At 48.3% G+C, this 7,844-nt stretch overlaps 1 long non-coding RNA gene across 1 annotated transcript; it reads left to right on the forward strand.

Annotated features, from left to right (window-relative positions):
• The first annotated feature begins 3,886 nt into the window (after positions 1-3,886).
• On the forward strand, positions 3,887-5,217 carry LOC132666042 (uncharacterized). The gene is made up of 3 exons (XR_009604426.3): positions 3,887-4,048; positions 4,770-4,888; positions 4,980-5,217. It is a non-coding gene; the product is annotated as an uncharacterized LOC132666042 (long non-coding RNA).
• The last annotated feature ends 2,627 nt before the right edge of the window (positions 5,218-7,844 follow it).

Here is a 7,844-nt window from a genome sequence, read left to right on the forward strand (position 1 = left end):
AGTGTGATAGGCTTCAGTTGGCTGTTTCAGAATTCTTGGATTATTGATAGGTCAACATATTATATATATGGTCTATATATATATATATATATATATATATATATATATATATATATATATGGTAGGGGAGCCTGCATTACAGTCAAATAGGCTGTAAAATGTTAGTTTTTCTCCGGTCTCCACTCAAAACTAGCAGCCTAACTGGAGACTCTGTGGGTTGATCAAAGTAACACACTCATATGTGGTATATGTTGCTTCTGAAATCCAAAAGGCTAATCAAACACCGTGCCTCCTTTTTCCTAGTAGATGCAAGGTGTAGCAATTAATCTCTTACTAGAGAGGGAAAAGCTTGACATGTCCCAGGCCATCGAACCCCCAGAATCATCAATTAAGTGGGGGACACCTGAATCACGTGAGATTTATCCTCACCCTCTGATGTGCGTGGGCCTTTAGTAAGGGCATCTAAAGCCACTCCCTACTTCTTCCTCATCAGATTCAATCAGCATGTCAGTGTGGGTATCCCAGGGACACTGTGTGGACTGTCAAAATGACCAAGATCTGTCTGGACCATATTATGGCGGGGGGCAACGGACAAAGCCCTGAAGCAAGACCGTAAGAGTGTGCTGTTCGCTCTGCCAGGTAGAAGCAAATTGCTTTCGATGGTCCTTGCACGTTGGTAAGGAGGAAAAGGCATTATCTAGGTCAACAGATGTGTGCCAAGTCCCAGGGCTCTGTTGATTTGTTCAAGTAAAGATACTACATCTGGGCGAGGGGCTGTAATTGGAATTACCACCTGCTTTAACTTACAATAGTCTATAGACTTTCTCCAAGACCTACCCAACTTCTGCACAGGCCAAACAGGTGAGTTAAATGGTGATAAATATCACCCCCCCACACACCATTTCTTTCAATCTTTTGATGATGACCTTGCTCTCTATGCTTCCCCTATCTTGGTAGGGAGGGGAGAGTTTATAGGCCTCTACCTAGCCCTTCCTACCATAATGACCCTTACTCTACATGTCAGAGAGTAGTTGGAGATTCTGAAGGGGCCAAGTACATCCATTCTAAATATACATCTAAGAACTGGGGAAATAACCTGAGTCTGTAGACCAATTAATTCCACTGTGAGTGGAATTGGGCTTAGACTTGGGCTAAGACCCAATCATTCACTTGACCACTATAAGCCCTCACTTTGATGTGTGAGAACAGTCACATTTAGGTCTCCAGGGATCAAGGTCAATTCAGAGCCAGGGTCTAGTAAGGTCCAAAATATCTAAGTCTAGATACTTCCATTTCCCCAGTGCACCGTCTCTCTAGTAAATGGTTTCAGATCCTTTTGCAGAAAGCATTAAGGAAGATTTATAACATGTATATCAATTATTTGTACATTTATAATAGGTACTTTTATGTACATTTATAATGTGTATATTTATGTACTTCCTCAAGGAGACACAGCTTCCCTACAGCTAAGGACTCTGGGTCTGGTCGTTGATTTATAAATCATCTGGAAATTTTGTGAATGATCATGACTGGCTACTCAAGTCAGGTTTTGGGCTACCAGACCTAGAGGGTTTTTTTGTTTTTGTTTATGTTTTTCTTGTTACATAAACCAGGACAATACCCTAGTGGGCTGTCTATTGTCTTCCTAGAGATACCAGGATCAATTCACCACCACTAAAGATCTTTGAAGTCCAAGGCATTCTTATCACTGGTACATCCCTGCTGCCCTTTACAGATGTGCCCACTTTGACTTTGGTAGTTAAAGGCAGCCACCTCCTTGCTGCTACTCTAGGGTTCCTTTATCGCCCTTGAGGTCACAGAACCCAACTCAATGGTGTTTTCCAGTGCTTCCATACCTATTCTACAAGGAGACCAACCACATACTTTTCAAGGGTTCAGATTCTTCCCTCACTTATGTATTTCTCAAAGCCTCAGCTGAGAGGGTCTTCTGGACATTCCTGTGGAAAGTAGTTGGGGGTGAGTGGGGGTGCAGATTTCACATGATAAATCCAGTCCAACATTCCCACCTAAGCACACTGCAACAGAACTAATCTCATCAAGCGTTGGGGTCTCTGTTTCCTCCCTTGAATCATGGAGCTGCCCTGGCCAACGGAGTACAATGGAAATAATGTTATTAGACTTTAAGGGAAAAATGAATATAATTTCTCTCTCTCCCTCTCTGTCCCTTCATCTCTCTCTCTCTCTTTCATCACTTGGTCTGGGGAAGCCAGCTCCCATGCCATAAAGACACTCAAGTAGCCATGTGGAGAGGTCCTATAAAGACGAACTGAAGTTTTCTGCCAATGACTAACAACGTTCTCATTCTGTGCGCGAGCCACCTGGGAAGTGGACCCTGTAGCCTCAGCCTCCGGCCCCCAAATGATCGCAGCCCCAGCCAACATCTGATTACAACCTTAAGAGAGATCCCAAACCAGAATGGCCAAATCAAGCTATTCTTGAATTCCCAACCCATGGAATTTATTGTGAGAAAATAAGTGACTATTGTCCTTTTAAGCCTCTATGTTTTAGGGCACTTTCTTACACAGAAGTGGAAAAGGAATGCATACGCATTGCTTATAGATACATACATATGTAATGAAAACGGAGGGAAACATGCATGGCTGTGGTTTCTATTTTAGGATAGTCGATACTTCTAGGGATAGAAAAAAGGAGATGGGGCTGGAAAGGAGTCCAAAGTAATCTTCAGAGGGATCAGTGCTATTTTTTTTTAAATGATCCAAAGCAAATATGGCATAAGTTATGGTAAATCTGCATGATATATACATAAAGTGTGTTTTATATTATTCTGTACATTTCTATGTGTTTAAAAAAAGTAAATTAAAACACTGAGGGTGAGAGGGCTAAAACATACTTTTGCCTAGATCACGGTTTGCCCAGGTTGAGTTTACTCCAGATTTTTAATGGCAGAGTCTGATTTTGGCCATTGGCTCTTGGTCTGCTCTTCAGATTTTCATCAGAGACATCAGGGCTGTTATTCTTGCCATAGAGAAGGTGACAGAAGAAGGTCCCCCGATGACTCTGGCAATCCTCCTATACGTAGAGCTGAGGGAGTTTGTTTTCTAAAGCCACATGTACGTGGAGGTAGCTGTTCATAACCCTCTAAGGGATGGCTTTTATAAGTTTTATCTCTGTGAGTGAAAACATATATGAGGGAATTACAGGAACATAATGTTATGGATCATAGAACTTTAAGGTAGAAAGGAAACTCCCGTTCATCCCCTCTCTCCCATGGCAGCGGGGTGTTTTACAGCGTCCCTGACAGGTAGTGAATCAAGCCTTGCTTTTATACCTAATGGTGACTGATACTGTTTCCTGGAGCAGAGTGTTCCGTGGAACCAGCATAGAAAGTGCTCAACTCCTATTGAACAGAAGCCCGTGTGACTCTCAGCCACTGCTTTAGCTTCAAAAACAACACATAAAAAGTTTACTCGCGTCCTCATGACAACCCTTCAAATGTTTGAAAACAACAATCTGGTCCCTCTTCAGATTTCCCTCCTCCTGGTAATGCACCCTCAATTCCTTCAGAAAGCAAAGAATCTGGCAATTCTTGAATACCTGTTTTATATGCCAAGTGGTTTATATCCAGGGTTTTATAGACTCTTCAAATTCCCCGTGATTATCCACATCACAGATAGGGAAACGGAGGCTCAGGGAATTTAAGTAAGTTGGCCTAAGACCACAAGGCAAAAAAAAAAAAAAAAAAAAAAAAAAAAAGGAGCAAAGCTCACTAACCAGGCTGTTTGTGAGACGTGGGGCCCTCAGAGGACACTGCAGCCCTCCCCGCCTTCTCCTGCTCTAACATGCAGCTCCTGAGATGTGATACCAAGAACCAGATACGACACAATGAGCTCATAGCCCTTTGTGATGTTTTAGCTTACTCGGTCGTCTCTCCAGCCCTTTGAATATGCAAGAAAGGCATCAAAACTGTGGGTCAGGAAACAGGCTCAGCAAGATGGGTGGCACAAAGACATCGACCAACACTTGAGTAGCAAATTTAGGATTGCAAACCCACATCTTCGCATTCAAGGTGAGTTTTTGCGTGGTGCCAAGATGCGTCTCCATGATCCAGGATCTCAGCAGCATTAAGAACTGGTCCCACCCTAGTTAATCTGGATTCAAGTATTACAACTGTCCATACACGGCCCAAAATGGTCTTCACTTCTCTAGCAGCGACGTGACGGTAGGAGAGAGCGTGGTTCTGTTAGCAAGCGGTCCCCCAAATCTCTGTCTGTTTTACAGATACTACTGTGACAATTGAGTTTACGTCGCTCCTAGCGAACCTCCCGCTCTCTTCTGCCCCACTGAGCCCAACCCTGAGCTCCAGCCTGGGAGGGCCTTTGGAATGATCACCGTGTCATCCGGTGCAGTAGCGACTCCTGGTAGCACCAGGGGACAAGCACCCTTGAGAAGCACCTGTTTTGTTCACAGACTGGTTGAGGCCACGGGGGAAAACACAAGGCTAAGGACTGAGCCCGAGGGTGTGGGTTCCAAGCACAGCGCCCGGAGGAAACATGATTGCAGAAGAGGGAAACCAATGTGTGTTCGGAGGCCACCGTGACACCATCACTGGTGCCAGCTTCGGGTGTGTGGTGGGAGGTACAGCATGAGGACCAGTCCCCTGGGCACATAGTCCCTCTATGCAGTGGGGGAGGGGCGAAACTGATGGGTTTGGGGGAAGCAGACACAGGTGGAGACACCCCCCCCCCCCCCGTCTCATCCTAACATGAAATCATTCTGATTTATTGCAGACCTGCTCAACGTCCCAGTGAAGGTCATTCAATGTCACTGCTTTCCTCCACCTTCGCCCCATTGTGGGATTCTGGTCTAGAAAAATCCCACCCCGGGCCCCTCCCATTGGAGGCTCCTGGTAAGGGCAGTAGACCCCCTCATACCCACAGCCGCCTTTCTCTAACTGCTTAGCCCACTCTCCTTTTCCTGGTACCATTTCTCCCCAACAGATGGTGTTTATAGACAGGGAAAGAATGGGAGTTCTTCAGCTGCAAGGCTGGCAATCAATACCCAGAAACCCTCCCTCTGGAGGTGGCCGCCAGAGGAGGGGCTTTCACAGATGTGGCCGCCAAAAGAGCTCAGGGCTGACGCCAGCCCCCACCAAGCCTGGGACGGGATGCATGGGGGACGCGATGACAACCTATTGTGTTTGTAGCTGGCTAAGGGCGTAAACACATGTGTTTCTTGCGGGTTTCTCTTCTTTGGCCTTCAGGGCTGTGTGTGTGTGCAGGTTTTATATCCTCGCAGCCAGTAGCGAACAGAGACCGGCTTTGCCCTGAGCTGTGGTTCATCCCGCCGCGAGGAGGCATTTATTGAGCCGTAGTCTCTGCGTGTCGCTGTGGGATCCAGGAGGAAGGCCAGCGAGCTTTGGCTGATGAGCCGGCTGTGCTGTCGGGGCGACCTGCCCTCTGAGAGATGCCATGGGCGAAGGAAGAAATAGGATGGGAGGCAGAGAGGGAGCGGGGCGGGCAGCGCGTTCGTGTTCGTCTGCTGGGAACCACAGGAATAGCCGGTAGATGTGGGATCACACACATGTGCAGGGGCGCCTCCGCCACCCGGGGGTCTTGGGGGCGGTTGGGAGGGAGGTTTGGGTCGGAGATGAGATTTCGGAACCGGCTGCTGGGGGAGTTTGAACGGAGGGGTGTGGCAGTGAGTAGGGAGTAGAGGTGGCATGGGGGCCACAGGTGCTGAGAGACCATGGAAAAGGACACAGGCCCCCCCATAACCCCAGGACGAGGCGTTACTAGCTGCAGACAGGCTTCCTGGTGGGTCAGGGGCCTGTCTGTAAGAGGGCCTGGCAACGCGTGGGAGTTTGAGGCGCCCCCCCCCCCCCGTAACAATTTCAGAAACCCCTCGATGCCCCCCTCTCCTTCCCCGTGAAAAGGCAATGTCTCTTTTGGTCACCGCCTCAAATGTCTGCGGCAAAGATAAACACCTTTATACTATAATTTGCGAGAAGGCCTGAGACACAGCAGGTGCCACGGCAGGGACAGCCCACATGGGGTTTAGAAGCACAGGCTTTGGGTTGCAGCGAGGCCTGGAATCCATCCCAGCTCGGCCGTTCGCTTCCTAGGTGACTGCTGTCACTCCCTGGGCCTCATCTTCTCCGATGGGGGACCCCAATGTACACCTTCCTTACGGGATTCCTGTAGGGGTTAAAGGAGCCAATGCGCTTTTTGGTGCGGTCGTATTGGTCAGCCACTGACAGATAGCAATTGTTGGCAGCCGGCCCATGCCACTGACTGGCAAAGTTTTGTTGATCAACAGGTACATGACAGGATCTCTATTTATATAAGAGGACAAGCAAAGAGAGCGTGAGAAGACACCGAGGGGCTCAAAGGGGGAGGAGAAGAAGGGGAAGTTAGCAAAGACGACCACGGCTGGCAACAGAGGGCAGAGATGCGTGGGGTTCCCCGCCCTGCCCAGAGGTACGTCTGGATCCCATGAGCCACTCAGTGAGGGATCTTCGTGTTGTCAGTCACAGAAGCAGGTGGCTCGGCTTCCAGTCTCTTCCGTGGATCTTTCACTTGGGTAAAGGAAACTCACTCCCAGGCCAACTGCTAATTAAATAGAGCCCAGGTTGAGACTTGATCTCTGGCCTCAAGCCATATGCAGTCAGAGTGGGGGAGTCAAGTACCAGCCGAACACGGAGACCAGCAGGTTGAACTGGGAAGGTGCAGTGGACTCTCGCCCCCTGCGTTGGGAGCAGGGGCCCTGTGGCTGGGACAGCGGGAGGCCACCAGGATGAGTAGCATTTCTGGCTGAGCCTTGGAGAGTAGGGTCAGTACCACCGGAGCACATGGAAAGAGCATTCCTGCGGGCAGAACAGCAAGAATAAGGGGGAGTCTGAACAATGGTGGGGAGACCTGCCCCCGGATGAAGTTGCTTGTGTCTCAGGGTGCTGGGGACACGTCCGTCCCAGCTGAACCTAGCGAAGATTCTGGCACGGGGCAGCTCAGAGTCAGGTTCCTGGGGGTATGGGGGAGACGCACTGGTTTCCTGAGGGGCGGGGAAGGAGCTGAGAGAATAGAAGGGACAGGAAGATCAAAGCAGGGTTCCCCCTGGGCCAAGGTACCACCTCAGAAAACACAAGGACAGGACACGCTTGGGGAGCACGCAGGATGGGGCAGGGGTCTTGTCAGGTCAAGAGGTGGCACTTGAGTCAAGGAAGGTGGAGGTGGGGAAGGGCCAGGTACAGTGGAAGGCTTCCTGATTGCTCTTTAAAGTGAGAACAAATTCTACAGCTAATAACAACGATAAGGAGGCACCTGGGTGGCTCAGTCGGTTAAGTATCTGACTCTTGATTTCGGCTCAGGTCTTGATCTCACAGTTCGTGAGACTGAGCCCCACGTTGGGCTCTGCGCTGACAGTGCAGAGAATGCTTAGGATTCTCTCTCTCCCTCTCTCTCTCTCTGCCTCTTCCCCACTTGCACTCTCAAAATAAGTAAATAAACTTAATATATATATATAATACATATTTATATGTTAATATATACATCAATCAACTCTCCATAAAGATCACGAACTTCTGGGAAATCAGACAATAAGTCTACACAAGGAAAAAAAAAAAAAAAGACTTTGACCTGGTATGTTTTCTGACTCTATTTTGTGGCTCTTTCCCTCCATTGAATCAAGCGGGTGTAGACAACTGTGTCCGTTAACCCATATTCAGTTCCTATCATCCCCGTCCTTTGGAAGTCACTGTAGCTACGATGTTGTAAGTTGAATGATGACAAACACGTGGCAGTTTTCATCTTTTGTTTTTGTCATCTCCCTACATACCACTTTAATGGCAAAGCAATGAAATTGCCAGC

Source organism: Panthera onca, chromosome D3 (assembly GCF_046562875.1).
Source record: "Panthera onca isolate mPanOnc1 chromosome D3, mPanOnc1 haplotype 2, whole genome shotgun sequence".
Taxonomy (NCBI): domain Eukaryota; kingdom Metazoa; phylum Chordata; class Mammalia; order Carnivora; family Felidae; genus Panthera; species Panthera onca.